Source organism: Brienomyrus brachyistius, chromosome 4, assembly GCF_023856365.1.
Source record: "Brienomyrus brachyistius isolate T26 chromosome 4, BBRACH_0.4, whole genome shotgun sequence".
Classification (NCBI taxonomy): domain Eukaryota; kingdom Metazoa; phylum Chordata; class Actinopteri; order Osteoglossiformes; family Mormyridae; genus Brienomyrus; species Brienomyrus brachyistius.
Genome location: NC_064536.1, coordinates 39,662,485 through 39,678,763, shown reverse-complemented (window position 1 = coordinate 39,678,763; position 16,279 = coordinate 39,662,485). Strand labels below are relative to the sequence as shown.

The 16,279-nt window shown below is 43.6% G+C and overlaps 7 non-coding genes across 7 annotated transcripts; all 7 read right to left on the bottom strand.

Annotated features, from left to right (window-relative positions):
• Positions 1 to 5,093: 5,093 nt before the first annotated feature.
• trnae-uuc (transfer RNA glutamic acid (anticodon UUC)) lies at positions 5,094 to 5,165 on the bottom strand. Its single transcript has one exon. It is a non-coding gene; the product is annotated as a tRNA-Glu (tRNA).
• A 116-nt stretch (positions 5,166 to 5,281) lies between these two features.
• On the bottom strand, positions 5,282 to 5,354 carry trnar-acg (transfer RNA arginine (anticodon ACG)). Its single transcript has one exon. It is a non-coding gene; the product is annotated as a tRNA-Arg (tRNA).
• Positions 5,355 to 6,364: 1,010 nt separating this feature from the next.
• trnae-uuc (transfer RNA glutamic acid (anticodon UUC)) lies at positions 6,365 to 6,436 on the bottom strand. The gene has a single exon. It is a non-coding gene; the product is annotated as a tRNA-Glu (tRNA).
• A 1,413-nt stretch (positions 6,437 to 7,849) lies between these two features.
• On the bottom strand, positions 7,850 to 7,922 carry trnar-acg (transfer RNA arginine (anticodon ACG)). Its single transcript has one exon. It is a non-coding gene; the product is annotated as a tRNA-Arg (tRNA).
• Positions 7,923 to 8,932: 1,010 nt separating this feature from the next.
• Positions 8,933 to 9,004, bottom strand: trnae-uuc (transfer RNA glutamic acid (anticodon UUC)). Its single transcript has one exon. It is a non-coding gene; the product is annotated as a tRNA-Glu (tRNA).
• A 116-nt stretch (positions 9,005 to 9,120) lies between these two features.
• On the bottom strand, positions 9,121 to 9,193 carry trnar-acg (transfer RNA arginine (anticodon ACG)). Its single transcript has one exon. It is a non-coding gene; the product is annotated as a tRNA-Arg (tRNA).
• Positions 9,194 to 10,203: 1,010 nt separating this feature from the next.
• trnae-uuc (transfer RNA glutamic acid (anticodon UUC)) lies at positions 10,204 to 10,275 on the bottom strand. The gene has a single exon. It is a non-coding gene; the product is annotated as a tRNA-Glu (tRNA).
• Between the last annotated feature and the right edge of the window lie 6,004 nt (positions 10,276 to 16,279).

The following is a 16,279-nucleotide window of genomic DNA, read 5'->3' as shown; positions in this document are numbered from 1 at the left end:
TCAGGATGTGCTAGGACAGTGCTGCCCAACAGAGCAGATTTAAGATCAGCAAAAGACTTATCGCAAGCTGAAGACCAATCACTTGGTGTTAGCACACGGAATGTTCCTGGTTTCTTTCGCATTGATCGGCCCTTTTGCACACGTTTCTGACCTGCAGTCAAACCAAACAGCGGTTTAGCCAGAGATGAACAATCTGGAATAAAGTGCTGGTAAAACATGACCATGCCGAGAAAGGATCGAACCTTCTTCTGAGATGGAGTGCAGCCGTCTGCTTCCATCAAGTCCTCCTTCTTGAATTTTGTTATGACATTAACTTTCTCCTGATCGACCGAAACTCCACTTTCACCCACCACATGCCCTAAGAACCGGACAGACCTTCGGAGGAAATGACACTTCTTCTGGGATAACTTCAAATTGTTAGCTCTAAGACGCGAGAACACCATCTCCAGACGCTCCAGAGCTTCACCCTCCGATGGTGCAAAAACAAGTAGGTCATCTAAGTAACAAAGGAGATTGGAGAAATTAAGATCCCCAAAAATACTGAGCATCATACGCATGAATGAAGCAGGACTGTTGCAAAGGCCCTGAGGCAACCGGTTATATTCGTACAACCCAAGAGGAGTCGTAAAGGCTGTATAATGTTTGTCTTTTTCATGCAGAGGAATGTTGTAAAACCCTGAAGTCAAATCCATTGTACTAAAGAAAACATTACCACCAAGAGCCGCAAGACAGTCTGCCGGGTTCGGTAAAGGATGCGCATCCTTGAATGTTCTTGCATTCAGCATCCGAAAGTCTGTACAAATACGCAAGCCTCCATCTTTTTTCCACACCATCACCAAAGGTGAAGCATACTCACTCACTGACTTGCTGATGATATTCTTCATTTCCATTTCAGTCAGAACCTCTCTTAACTTATGGTAGTGAGCTGGTGGAACCCTGCGGTAAGGCAATCTAAATGGCTTCTCATCAGAGAGTCTAATACGGTGTACGAAATCTCTCACTTCACCACAATCTAGATTCCCACGAGAAAAGACATCCTGGTACGAAAGAAGAAGCTCTGCCAACTTATTTTTCCACTCGCCGGACACCTCACACCCTTCGATGTTAATGTCACCTAATCCACACCCCGCAAGACTACGTACAGGATCAGGAACTGCTTGTGGAGACGAAGCATCAGTCACTCGAGAAGAATTAGCTAGCCCTTGCATGAAGGTCAGATCTTCTAGAGCAAGACAAGGGAATACATCCGCCAATTTCGCATTGCGACGCATGGTTACAGGGTGCTGAGAAGCATTCAGGATCTTCATGGGCACCCATCTGTCACCCCACATAGGTGTAACAACCCGGCCCACCATAATGTTCTTAGGTGTAGCACGGGAGGATGTTGGTTCCACAACAACAGTACTCCCTGGTGACATTGGAGCCTCACTGGGCAACTTTCCCCACACTACATACTCGCTGCGTGGAAGCAGTGTGATTGCCTGTCTGAGTTTTACTGTTCCAATTTTATTGGGCACAGTGGAACTAGACCAGCGGGAGACACAACTAATAAGCTGGAGAAACTGTTCACAGTCAGAATTAGCTGAACGAGAAGAAATAAGATCCCAATACTTCTCAGAAGATTTCATGGAACTAATGACTGACCGCAAGACATTACTACCTACGATGAAATCATCTAGTTGACCAGGCACAACCAGTGTAGGTACTGAAAATTTTAGACCATAGACATCAATGTTCAGTTCGTAAATGCATTTTGGCTTTGTGGTCAGTCCACCACATCCGACGAGGACTACTGACTCTGGGACAGGCTGAGCAGCCAAAGGAACATTAGCTGCCTTAAGAAGTGCTTCAGCCGTTTCACTGAGAGTGCAAGACATACTCCCTGAATCAAGCATACCTCTTAAAGTACACAAACCACTGACTGAAACTGGAGTGTAAAACAACTCATTTGCTCCTTCAAGAGCCTGGGGTTCGACTGGGGTGGCGGACTGGCTGTTAGTGAGACCACAAGAACCACCATCATCAGAGCGGTCGAGGGAAGTCCCAACATAGCTCATGCTATCCCTCATTTCACATGAGCTAGTTAGTTTAAAGCCGGCGTAGACGAAGAAAGACCCACCGAACGAGACTGTGAAGGAAGTAACGACGGGCACTGACTCCTGAAGTGACCAGGCTTCAAGCAATGGCGACACAACTTATCACGCTTACAGTGTGCATAGGTGGAATGATCTCTAGCACTACAGACTGTACATGTTGTACTTGTCACATCCTTCTGACATCAAGAACGGTGAAAACCCATAGCAGGCAACGACTGAGACTCTGCAGAACATATAGTCAAGGCTTTGTCAAGGACAGCAACCAGCTGGCTCAGACCAGAGTCAGAGGAATAAGCATTAGGGGACTGGACAGCTGAATGAGGAACCACTGGGGCCATTGCAGCTAGCGGCCTGGCAGAAGAGGACACCGGCTGCACCGAACTGCTCACATGGGTGTTGGGACTATTAAAATATGTGCCACCCGTGTTAGAAGGCGTCGGCCCCAACTCACATTCATGACTCGGCGGAACAGGTACAACCACACACTGACCATAAACAGACATGCTCTGAGAACGGTGCGCTTTAGCATTAGCACCCTTCAGATAACTCACGTGGCTGTCCAATCGCTCCTGCACCTCAGCAGCAGTCCACTTTTCAGCTGGCTTGAACTTGAAAGACATCGCAAGCTCGGGATCAGGACAGTGAGAAATAAACATGAGCACAACTTCAGCGTTTGGATCCTCAATATGTTTCCCTCGTCTGCGCAAACATTCCCCAACCGCATCAATCATTTTGTTAAGCCTTATCCAATAATCTAAGGCCGACTCACCTGGCTTTGGAACTGTACTGTAAAAGTCTCTCATAGGCATATTAGAATAAGCAATATCACTGAAATTTCGTACAAGGATGTCAAAGACAGTTGCAGCAAGCTCTTCTGGCTCTAAATCGGCACTGCTCCGTAAAGACACTTTAACCACATCCCTAGCTTTACAGGTTAATCTGCTCATTACAAAATCATACATTTCACCATGAGTGTCATACGTCATTTTGGCAGCATACCGCTCCATCATCTCCTTCCATTCATGGATGGTAAACTTATCTGAACCATCACCTCTGTAGAAGGGAGGCAGATCTGAGCTTGGCTGAACCACTACCCTTAGCTCTGAAGCATCATGGCGTCCAGGAGTTTGTGAAACACCCAGGGACTTTGACAGGCCACTGCTGTGGTGATTCAGGGTGGACAAGTTAGCAGTAACACTCTCCCCAATTTGCTTGGCTAAATCGGCTATGATACTGCCCATAGCATCAACAGTAATCACTTGAACTGGATTATAGGAAGAGTCTGAAGCAGGGGTAGAATTAGCCACAGGAACTGGCTCAGGCTGTCTAGCTATGGGTGTAGTCTCACTTCTACCTGCATGGTTTAAAAACCAACCCCGTCCCCTACCAAGACTGCAAGGTGAAACTTCCCTATTAGTGTCTGGCAAACCCAGCATACTAAACATACCTACCTTTGACATGGCTAGAAGAATAAATCACAAGCAGTGATATGAAAGTCAGTACTCACTTAAAAGAAAGTTGAAAGGGGAAAAAAAAAAATCCTCTGTGATTATTACCAGCTTTAACTGATTAAACAACTACTCAAGGTAATACACTGTTAGACTAAACACTCACACTTAACTAGCATGACTACAATAATAAAACTGCACAACACGTGCAACTCCATACAATTGTACTACAGCCCACAATGTGGTCAGCAGTCTAAACATTCTGGTAATATACAGGAAATGTAAACAATCAGAGAGGGAAAGAAAAAAAAAAAGATTCATTAAATAACATGAAGTCACCCAAAAAAAAAAGGACAAATTTCAACACTGAGTTGAACGACACTTTTTTTCGGTCATTAACAGCTGTTAGTCCGGAGAGCGCGACGGGGAAAAGCAGCGTCCTCGCGGTGATCCTCTGCGCGGTTTCAGCACACACACACACACCATCCGGGTCACGGCACCAAATGTAACCGGTCTCGTTTGGGTCTTTGTTTACGGCCCGATCGCGCCAAGCGAGTCCAGTTAAAACATAGTCCCGGTTAAAGTTCGAGAGCTGATGCTCTCACTCTGCGTTGTGTATTTTTTTTGTTGTGTGTGGTGTGTGGGTGCGGGAGAGGGAGAGACGACACCGCGTGGCTTCCTCTGGACTCGGGATCCGACGTCCCTTTATTGGCACGTGTCTTTTCCTCTCTCTGGTAATGAAGAGCAAAGTATTAATTCCCCAGCAGCATGTAGCAGCTCAACATTCTCTTCCTCGAAGAGACAGGGAAAGAGCAAAATGAAAAAAAAAATATACATCAATATATAAAAAAAATAAAACAAACAAAACATACCTGGTAATGAAGAGCAAAGTATTAATTCCCCAGCAGCATGTAGCAGCTCAACATTCTGCCCATGTGCACCCCAACAATAAAAAGAAAAACACAAACCAAAGTAAGTTCATACATTAAAATATTGCTTGATATATATTAATAATGATATGTTTAAACTTTTGTTACAGGAATTTTGTATAATAATAAAAGGATTATTTTCTATTTAATTGGGTTAATGAGAGAGCCATGTTACCTCTTCCTCGAAGAGACAGGGAAAGAGGAAGAGGAAACACGTCACGCCCCCTTTTTACCAGTGGGAGGCACCATGAAGCAGGGCCTTCTGGGAATTCTCCTTACTCCCTCTCCTATTCATTTTACCAGGATTTTAATAAATAAGGAATTTTGAGTAATTATACATACCAAAACAACTTTGTTACACATGGCACCACTACCTACGACTGGAGGAAATCTGCGCTGAGATTATTCTTTAGCTTGGCTTAAAAATAATAAAAATGTAATAAATATTGTGACACCAAAGTATGGCAAAATCACGTGCAAGGTGACAGCTCCACCTGAGCTGTATGTAATGACTGGTCAGTATTTCCAGCAAGATAGTTAGACTTCCCAGGAAGAGCATTTTTGCTGCCTTAGCACAAGGACATGATTAGTTGCAAGGCTGAAGACAACGATAAATACAATTCCCATACCGGGAGTAGAACCCGGGCCGCCTGGGTGAAAACCAGGAATCCTAACCGCTAGACCATATGGGAGACCATGCAGCCTGCCTCTTGTGAGCTCCCTGTCTGCAGCTGATGCGAGGAAGCCAAGACGTTGGTAGCATGGAGCGGCTAAAGCAGAAGGCATTAGAGTAAAGGAAAGAAATGGCCGAGCCAGCCAGGAGTCGAACCTAGAATCTTCTGATCCGTAGTCAGACGCGTTATCCATTGCGCCACTGGCCCACAGCATGGACGGACAAACAAGTAACGCAAAGAGAAAAGGATTAAATGCATTTGCATCCAGATCTATCTTGTGTCGATTTCACACTTCAGATGACTTTCAAGTATTTCTTAAAAACAGATTCTTCCTCTCAGTATCAAATAATGTCACAAGAAATTTCATCTTTTTAAGTAGCAATAATGCTTATGAGAATGACAGATGGAATATCAACTAAAAGTAAATGCTACAGTCTGAAAATACGGAATGCTTCCCAAATCTGTCTGTCATCTATGTTCCTTTTTCCAGCCTCCTTTCGGCTTTAGAGCAACAAATGTTTCAGCCCCCTATTGGCCAGTTGAAGAAGTGTTTCAACTAAATGTTTTACAACGGTCTCGACCAATTGGCCAAGCGAGGTGACTGGCCCCGTGTGGTTGGCCAGTGAAACAAGGACCCGCCCGCCCCGCTGACGCGCTGGTGTTGCAGCACGGACATTCTCTTCGCATCGGTGACGGTTTTGGCTTCGCATCCAGCATCCTAGACAATGCACACATTTATGGCCGAAAAATTGCTAAATTTGAGCAAAATCTCTCGTATTTTTTGTGTTTTCTTTTTGGCTGTTTCACCACGGGTAAGATATTTTTTTTCTGTACAAATTGCATTTCGTAACCAACAAAAGTTATTTTATGGTAAAAGTTCATTTTCTCAAGTAATTCATTTCATTTTGTGTGTCTGATCTGAAGTGTCGGGGACAGTGTTTTTCAGGGGTAACCTGGCACAGCACCACTACCTACGACTGGAGGAAATCTGCGCTGAGATTATTCTTTAGCTTGGCTTCAAAATATTAAAAATGTAATAAATATTGTGACACCAAAGTATGGCAAAATCACATGCAAGGTGACAGCTCCACCTGAGTTGTATGTAATGGCTGGTCAGTATTTCCAGCAAGATTGTTAGACTTCCCAGGAAGAGCATTTTTGCTGCCTTGGCTCAAGGATATGATTAGTTGCAAGGCTGAAGACAACAATAAATACAATTCCCATACCGGGAGTCGAACCCAGGCCGCCTGGGTGAAAACCAGGAATCCTAACCGCTAGACCATATGGGACACCATGCAGCCTGCCTCTTGTGAGCTCCCTGTCTGCAGGCCTCTTGTGAGCTCCCTGTCTGCAGCTGTTGCGAGGAAGCCAAGACGTTGGTAGCATGGAGCGGCTAAAGCAGAAGGCATTAGAGTAAAGGAAAGAAATGGCCGAGCCAGGCAGGAGTCGAACCTAGAATCTTCTGATCCGTAGTCAGATGCTTTATCCATTGCGCCACTGGCCCACATCATAGAAGCACAAACAAATAACACAAAGAGAAAAGGATTAAATGCATTTGCATCCAGATCTTTCTTGTGTCGATTTCACACTTCAGATGACTTTCAAGTATTTCTTAAAAACAGATTCTTCCTCTCAGTATCAAATAATGTCACAATAAATTTCATCTTTTTAAGTAGCAATAATGCTTATGAGAATTACAGATGGAAAATCAACTAAAAGTAAATGCTACAAAATGAAAATACGGAATGCTTCCCAAATCTGTCTGTCATCTATGTTCCTTTTGCCAGCCTCCTTTCGGCTTTAGTGCAACAAATGTTTCAGCCCTCTATTGGCCAGTTGAAGAAGTGTTTCAACTAAATGTTTTACAACGGTCTCGACCGATTGGCCAAGCGAGGCGACTGGCCCCGTGTGGTTGGCCAGTGAAACAAGGACCCGCCCGCCCCGCTGACACGCTGGTGTTACAGCACGGACATTCTCTTCGCATCGGTGACGTTTTTGGCTTCGCATCCAGCATGCTAGACAATGCACACATTTATGGCCGAAAAACTGCGTAATTTGAGCAAAACCTCTCGTATTTTTTGTGTTTTCTTTTTGGCTGTTTCACCACGGGTAAGATATTTTTTTTCTGTACAAATTGCATTTCGTAACCAACAAAAGTTATTTTATGGTAAAAGTTCATTTTCTCAAGTAATTCATTTCATTTTGTGTGTCTGATCTGAAGTGTCGGGGACAGTGTTTTTCAGGGGTAACCTGGCACGGCACCACTACCTACGACTGGAGGAAATCTGCGCTGAGATTATTCTTTAGCTTGGCTTAAAAATAATAAAAATGTAATAAATATTGTGACACCAAAGTATGGCAAAATCACGTGCAAGGTGACAGCTCCACCTGAGTTGTATGTAATGACTGGTCAGTATTTCCAGCAAGATAGTTAGACTTCCCAGGAAGAGCATTTTTGCTGCCTTAGCACAAGGACATGATTAGTTGCAAGGCTGAAGACAACGATAAATACAATTCCCATACCGGGAGTAGAATCCGGGCCGCCTGGGTGAAAACCAGGAATCCTAACCGCTAGACCATATGGGAGACCATGCAGCCTGCCTCTTGTGAGCTCCCTGTCTGCAGCTGATGCGAGGAAGCCAAGACGTTGGTAGCATGGAGCGGCTAAAGCAGAAGGCATTAGAGTAAAGGAAAGAAATGCCCGAGCCAGCCAGGAGTCGAACCTAGAATCTTCTGATCCGTAGTCAGACGCGTTATCCATTGCGCCACTGGCCCACAGCATGGACGGACAAACAAGTAACACAAAGAGAAAAGGATTAAATGCATTTGCATCCAGATCTTTCTTGTGTCGATTTCACACTTCAGATGACTTTCAAGTATTTCTTAAAAACAGATTCTTCCTCTCAGTATCAAATAATGTCACAAGAAATTTAATCTTTTGAAGTAGCAATAATGCTTATGAGAATGACAGATGGAAAATCAACTAAAAGTAAATGCTACAGTCTGAAAATACGGAATGCTTCCCAAATCTGTCTGTCATCTATGTTCCTTTTTCCAGCCTCCTTTCGGCTTTAGTGCAACAAATGTTTCAGCCCTCTGTTGGCCAGTTGAAGAAGTGTTTCAACTAAATGTTTTACAACGGTCTCGACCGATTGGCCAAGCGAGGCGACTGGCCCCGTGTGGTTGGCCAGTGAAACAAGGACCCGCCCGCCCCGCTGACACGCTGGTGTTGTAGCACAGACATTCCCTTCGCATCGGTGACGTTTTTGGCTTCGCATCCAGCATCCTAGACAATGCGCACATTTAAGGCCGAAAAACTGCTAAATTTGAGCAAAATCTCTCGTATTTTTTGTGTTTTCTTTTTGGCTGTTTCACCACGGGTAAGATATTTTTTTTCTGTACAAATTGCATTTCGTAACCAACAAAAGTTATTTTATGGTAAAAGTTCATTTTCTCAAGTAATTCATTTCATTTTGTGTGTCTGATCTGAATTGTCAGGGAGAGTGTTTTTCAGGGGTAACCTGGCACGGCACCACAACCTACGACTGGAGGGAATCCGCGCTGAGATTATTCTTTAGCTTGGCTTAAAAATACTAAAAATGTAATTAATATTGTGACACCAAAGTATGGCAAAATCACGTACAAGGTGACAGCTCCACCTGAGTTGTATGTAATGACTGGTCAGTATTTCCAGCCAAATAGTTAGACTTCCCAGGAAGAGCATTTTTGCTGCCTTAGCACAAGGACATGATTAGTTGCAAGGCTGAAGACAACGATAAATACAATTCCCATACCGGGAGTCGAACCCGGGCCGCCTGGGTGAAAACCAGGAATCCTAACCGCTAGACCATATGGGAGACCATGCAGCCTGCCTCTTGTGAGCTCCCTGTCTGCAGCTGATGCGAGGAAGCCAAGACGTTGGTAGCATGGAGCGGCTAAAGCAGAAGGCATTAGAGTAAAGGAAAGAAATGTCCGAGCCAGCCAGGAGTCGAACCTAGAATCTTCTGATCCGTAGTCAGACGCGTTATCCATTGCGCCACTGGCCCACAGCATGGAAGGACAAACAAGTAACGCAAAGAGAAAAGGATTAAATGCATTTGCATCCAGATCTTTCTTGTGTCGATTTCACACTTCAGATGACTTTCAAGTATTTCTTAAAAACAGATTCTTCCTCTCAGTATCAAATAATGTCACAAGAAATTTCATCTTTTTAAGTAGCAATAATGCTTATGAGAATTACAGATGGAAAATCAACTAAAAGTAAATGCTACAGTCTGAAAATACGGAATGCTTCCCAAATCTGTCTGTCATCTATGTTCCTTTTTCCAGCCTCCTTTCGGCTTTAGTGCAACAAATGTTTCAGCCCCCTATTGGCCAGTTGAAGAAGTGTTTCAACTAAATGTTTTACAACGGTCTCGACCAATTGGCCAAGCGAGGCGACTGGCCCCGTGTGGTTGGGCAGTGAAACAAGGACCCGCCTGCCCCGCTGACGCGCTGGTGTTGCAGCACGGACATTCTCTTCGCATCGGTGACGGTTTTGGCTTCGCATCCAGCATCCTAGACAATGCACACATTTATGGCCGAAAAACTGCTAAATTTGAGCAAAATCTCTCGTATTTTTTGTGTTTTCTTTTTGACTGTTTCACCACGGGTAAGATATTTTTTTTCTGTACAAATTGCATTTCGTAACCAACAAAAGTAATTTTATGGTAAAAGTTCATTTTCTCAAGTAATTCATTTCATTTTGTGTGTCTGATCTGAATTGTCGGGGACAGTGTTTTTCAGGGGTAACCTGGCACGGCACCACAACCTACGACTGGAGGAAATGGGCGCTGAGATTATTCTTTAGCTTGGCTTAAAAATATTAAAAATGTAATAAATATTGTGACACCAAAGTATGGCAAAATCACATGCAAGGTGACAGCTCCACCTGAGTTGTATGTAATGGCTGGTCAGTATTTCCAGCAAGATTGTTAGACTTCCCAGGAAGAGCATTTTTGCTGCCTTGGCTCAAGGATATGATTAGTTGCAAGGCTGAAGACAACGATAAGTACAATTCCCATACCGGGAGTCCAACCCGGGCCGCCTGGTTGAAAACCAGGAATCCTAACCGCTAGACCATATGGGACACCATGCAGCCTGCCTCTTGTGAGCTCCCTGTCTGCAGCTGATGCGAGGAAGCCAAGATGTTGGTAGCATGGAGCGGCTAAAGCAGAAGGCATTAGAGTAAAGGAAAGAAATGTCCGAGCCAGCCAGGAGTCGAACCCAGAATCTTCTGATCTGTAGGTAGACGCGTTATCCATTGCGCCACTGGCCCACAGCATGGAAGAACAAACAAGTAACACAAAGAGAAAAGGATTAAATGCATTTGTATCCAGATCTTTCTTGTGTCGATTTCACACTTCAGATGACTTTCAAGTATTTCTTAAAAACAGATTCTTCCTCTCAGTATCAAATAATGTCACAAGAAATTTCATCTTTTTAAGTAGCAATAATGCTTATGAGAATTACAGATGGAAAATCAACTAAAAGTAAATGCTACAGTCTGAAAATACGGAATGCTTCCCAAATCTGTCTGTCATCTATGTTCCTTTTTCCAGCCTCCTTTCGGCTTTAGTGCAACAAATGTTTCAGCCCTCTATTGGCCAGCTGAAGAAGTGTTTCAACTAAATGTTTTACAACGGTCTCGACCGATTGGCCAAGCGAGGCGACTGGCCCCGTGTGGTTGGCCAGTGAAACAAGGACCCGCCCGCCCCGCTGACACGCTGGTGTTACAGCACGGACATTCCCTTCGCATCGGTGACGTTTTTGGCTTCGCATCCAGCATCCTAGACAATGCACGCATTTATGGCCGAAAAACTGCTTTAATTTGAGCAAAATCTCTCGTATTCTTGGTGTTTTCTTTTTGGCTGTGTGGTAGAAAATTCTTGATTATGCTAATCAGTAATCAATAATGGAATATAGACGATTATGCAAAATGCATTACCTAATCAGTAATTAACAATTGAGTTTATAATGTGTTGTTGATTTACCTATAATGACTGAAACAATATAACCTCACTTGAATCAGTCTGATGTATCAAGCACAATGTACTAATGCAAGCTTGCTTACTGTAAGTAAAGGGATTTCTATTTTCTATGAAGGAACTAATGTTTGCCATAATGTAGCTGCTCAGCAAGGGCCCGGGTCAGCATGACCTGGAAGTGAGATAAAAGTAATTGGGTAATTGGATAAATTTAATTCGACTCAGTATGAAACTGCAGAGGAATTTCTGTGCTGATAAGCAAGCCTCAATAAGCAGAAGTGCCGGGTGTCTACAGACACCTGATCCTTTTCTTTGAACTATCTGATGACGGCATTTTTGGCTATAAGAAATGTATGCACTTGTTGTTCGGGGAGCAGAACACGAGACGCATGATTGCTGAGTGTCTGTTCCCTTTGAGCTCATCCAATAATAAAGTTCTGTCAAACACTTAAACATCGGACTTCGAGAAATTTCTTCCACAGATTTGGGGGCTCGTCCGGGATCGGAGAAAGGGAACAGCCAGAGCGCACGGACGGCGAGGAACGAGGTGTCCTGTTAGAAGGGAGCGGTGAAGCGCTACCGTCAGCCAAGGAGCGAGGAAAAAAGTTACTCCATCCGGCTCAGCATCCCATCCTCGTCGGACGGACGCCTGGACGTCCCAATCCGATCAACGGACCAAAATTAAAGGGAAAAATTGTAAGTTGATTTATTTAATCGCAAGTCGATGTTTAAGTCTATATAGTATCTATATGTGCTGTTTGACAAACTTTGGGAAAAGCGCTAGTGTATTGTGATCCACAGGAGGATCCTCGTATTCACAGGAAGGTGAATACAGGTATTTGCAAGGAAGCAAATACGGGTGTCTGTAGAGACACAGGTCTTTGACAGGGAGGGAGTATAAATAAGGTTGTGTGTGTGGAAACTGTCCCGTCGGGCAGCTAACACGGCTCTGCCGGGGGCAGCCTGGTAGCGGACTGAGTCCTGCCAGGGAAGTGAACCGCGCAGTGATTCGTGTCCTGCCGGAGGAAATTGTATGAATGTGTGAAGCATGTAAATATCCTGGTTGTGATGAATGTGAATGTGCCTAGTGCAAAATATCAGATAAACGAATTAATAAGTGTCCAGAAAATTAGACAGAGATACCGGTGTAAAAAGCGCCGGAGGCCAAGTGGCCGTGCCCAAACTAAATTTGTCTCATTTATGAGGACAGAGACACAAGTCAAAATTTATATTGCTGGAATGTGTATCTGGTGCGCATAATAAAATATTAATTATATTATCCTCCAATCCTGCTAAAAACAAAATATTTGCTTATGCTCTCTAGCGAAGGAGCGCTAGGGCTTTGTGTTTATAATAAATAGCTTGCTCTATCGCAAGGAAGGAATTTGCTTTTGTTTTCTCGCAAGGAAGGAATTTGCTTTTGCTTTCTCGCAAATTCTATTGCAACGAAGAAACTTGCTTCTGCTTTCGCAACGAAGTAAACTGCTTAATTTCCTGAAGTGCATTGTTGAGGGTAACTGGTGAACAGATAGGAAAAGTCATGGGCAGTTCAAATAGCAAAGAAAACAAATGGGCTCCAGATCCTGCGTATGACCCAGAGGGTATGACAAAATTTGAAAAACAAATGAGAAAACGCAGTTGTCGAAAGCCAGGCGAGAAACGTATGTGTCGCGATGTGGTCGAGACTGAGATGGGAGAGAGTTTTAGCAAAGAATGTGCCAAATGGAGTAAAATGGCAAGCGGGCGCTGGCCCGTGGACGGCACGTTCGATCCAACAATAATGCAACATACAAAGCGTGTAATACAAAGCAAAAAGGGATGTTGTGGAAAATATGGGGATATTCATAAGTTTGAAAAGCGGATATATGTGGCTAAATTGAAAGAGTTAGAGAAGGAAAAGGCAAATAATAAGGGACTGCGGGACAAACTGGCCAGGGAGACAGCGGAGTTAAACGCTGAAAGGGCTAAAAATGAGGCTCAGGCCCAATCCCTCAGCATGGTGTTACAGAATACTAAGAAGAAAAAGGAAGAGATACATCTGTACCCTCCTCTGCCGAATGTGCCCCCTCCCCCTGCTTATCATCCTCAGCTAGGAGCAGCTGCAGCAGCACCGGCGTCTGTGGAGGCCACTGCCCCTCCCTCAGAGAAGAAGGAGGAAGATGACACAGTGGGGGGAGCAGGAGCCCTGCCGCTGAGACAGAGCCAGAGACTGCTGCAAAGGGGGGGAGACTCAGCCTCACAGTTGTAGGATCACACATGCACATATCACAAAGCTTAAATTCCAGGTGGCCTGAGACAAGGCCTACCCTGGTACGAGAAGGCACACATCGACCTAGGCCTCAAAAGGGGGGTTCGTGACCCCACACACATAGATAACCAGGGAGGCCAGCACTCCAACTTTTATTGCCCAAAGCTTTAACGACCTACAGATAGCAGAGTGGATCCCCAGGGACAGGGGCCCCTCGACTTGGCCCACAACCCCATCACCCGACATCCTGCCTTGCATACCACTCTCCCAACACCCCACAGAAAGTTTCCTTTAAGTTTGGTTTTTGTATACCCTGTATAGTATGTTGCTTATGTCTCAATATGCAAGTCATGTTTATGTGAGTGTCCTTAGACAGTCTTAGGTTTGTGTGCCACCCTTATAACCATGTTCACAGCGTGTCTATTATTTTACCCCTCACACCTAAACACTTGTATAAATTTGAATAAATAAATATGTATAGCTACCACTGCATATATGTTAAACCAGAATAATCTTGGAAATTGAATAGTCTAACCAGGGATCTTAGTGTGCCCTAACTTTCGAAGATTCTTTTCCTTTGTCTGACAAACCTTCCCCCCCCCCCTTTATGCTTTGCCACATTCCTCGGCAACCCTTATCTGATCTTTGTATTTCACCATACCTATCCAAGGGTAAGATGTGCTGATGACAAGACAATGTCATATAATGTCTGTATAAAGGGTATACATCTGTTGAAGTGTAACCTATACTGTCTACCATATATACCACATACTGGTGTGAGTAATAGAACATAACATAATAGCATAATATAAGTAATCATTAATTAATCATCACAGATGGGATTTGGTGTGAACCGCTAGGCTGGTATGGCATGTTTGGTATCAAACCGACGGGAAATCACTCCAGTTTCCAAATCTGGTCAATGGTTACCACAAAAGTGGACATATCAAAAGTTACACCAGCCTAATGAAAATCACCATTACCAGAGAAGTCAGTCTGGTCATAAATCCCAAAAGGACTTTTCGGACCCCCTTCCAAAAGCCCGCCAAATGGATGGTCAGCCATTGGTCCAGGACTCGAATTCCTGGTCACTCCTATTCACGAACTTTACACTATAAAACCTGGCACCTCAGAACAAAGCGGGGGAGAGGGAAGAAAAGGAGAGAGAAAGGTGTAGAACATCAGCGGAGCGGAGGAGAGCGGAGCAGAGGAGAGCGGAGGAGAGGAAACAAAGACCATTAGCCCAGGAGAAGAGAAGCCCACAAGCAGGCCTCCAGCCATCAGTTTAGACCCAACTGGACAAAGAACTGAAACTCAGTCCAAGCTTCACCAGGAGAGAGAATCAGAGGGCTCCACTCCAACAACCGCTGTAAACACCGCGCCTCCCTGAGTGCCATCACCCATCAGCTCATCAGCCTCTGCAACCAACTGCCAAGACCCCCCCTTTCCTGCATCCAAGTAAACCAACTTCCTTTCATTTCTAATAACCTAAACTGTCCTATTCACCTGCTATATTCCTTTAGGTTCATATTTCCACAAACTGTTTGCTTTGCAGAACAGTTTTTCCCTTTTTAGGTTAATCCTTTTAAATCTGGTCATTGCATTTTCATGATTACATTGTTTGTGTCTATTCCGTTATTTCATGTTTATTCTTTGTTAGGTGTAATGTCTGTCTTATGTTAGTTGTAGGAATAAATGCATGTCTTTTACACAACTTCAGTCTCCGTCATTGAGTGCTCACAATAGTCCCTGCCTCTGTGCGATCTGGCTACTACGCTCTGAAACCTCAAACTCGCCTGAAATATCGCGAGACTCTCTCTCATTGGCCGTGAGGGGAGCTTCGCTACCGACCATTTACATTACCTGGTGACGCAGCTCGCTGGACGAGCCTACTAACCCAGGTTATTAAGCGATACTCGTTATTAATGAGTACCATTTAAGTCTCACATTAACAGATATCGGGGATTCGCAATTGAGTTTGGAGGAGCCGACCATTCGGCATAACAATTGGTTAATAATCAGCATTAAATAATAATTAATTAAAAGTTAATTAATTTCAAAACATATTGGTGGAGATATTAAAATTTACCTGAGCTAATAATTCCTACACCTCCTTGTCCTTTACGCACTGAAATTCCTTCAGATTCCTTCAATCTTTTAATTATGTTATGCACTGTTGAAGGTAAAATATCCAAATCTCTTCCTGTCGTTCTTTGAGGAACATTGTTTTTAAACATTTCAATAATTTTCCCACGTATTTGTGCTGCTTTTGTACCAAATCATAATTACAATCACCTTTTGACATCACTTGTTTCAAATCACATCATTATTTAACCAATTTACCTCACTACTGGTCCTAAATTGCTCCTGTCCCGACTTTTTTGGAAATGTGTTGCAAGAACCAAAATTGGAATACGTGTTTATTTTGAGAAAAACAATGAAATCCATGAGGAACACATTAAATAATGTGGTGGGGGTAACACAATAAATTCAAGATTTTTATTTGTCATACAAATGTAGTGTATTTCACTGGCAGTGAAATGAAATTGTCGTTACTCCAGTCGGTGTAATAAACACACTAGTAAAAGGACATCAAAATTAAACAACGTGAATTAACAAAAGAAGTACTGAAACTACAGAAAGATAATAAGAAAATATAACAATAAAAGGTATATAAAAAGTAAAGATGAAAATGTATAAAAAATATGTAGAAATGTTTAAAGTACAGATTGTAGTTATAGCATATTTTAGCTTTTAATCTGTGATGTTAATGATCCTACTGGCCTGGGGGTAGACGCTTCTCCTCGGCCTCTCAGTCCCGGCCATAAGGCCCCGGGGACTTATGCAGGGCGGCAGTT